Genomic DNA, 246 nt, shown 5'->3' with positions numbered 1-246 from the left:
AACTCTTGTTCCGATATTTGGTTAGCTGTAAAAAAAAAAAATTTAGAAAAATCTTTTTACGGATTTTCGGAAAATATTATATTTTTGTTTTTCGCTCGCCATCGGCGGAAAGCGAAAACTGCAAGCTCCAAATCGCGACTCAGGACTTTGAGCATGCACGGTCCACGAGGCATCCTCACCTCGTGGACCGCGTGAGAGAGAGTCCACGGGAACCCCGTGGACTCTCTCCCACTCTTTTATTTATAT

This window comes from Ananas comosus, linkage group 7 (genome assembly GCF_001540865.1).
Source record: "Ananas comosus cultivar F153 linkage group 7, ASM154086v1, whole genome shotgun sequence".
Lineage (NCBI taxonomy): Eukaryota > Viridiplantae > Streptophyta > Magnoliopsida > Poales > Bromeliaceae > Ananas > Ananas comosus.
This window is presented reverse-complemented; position numbering follows the sequence as displayed.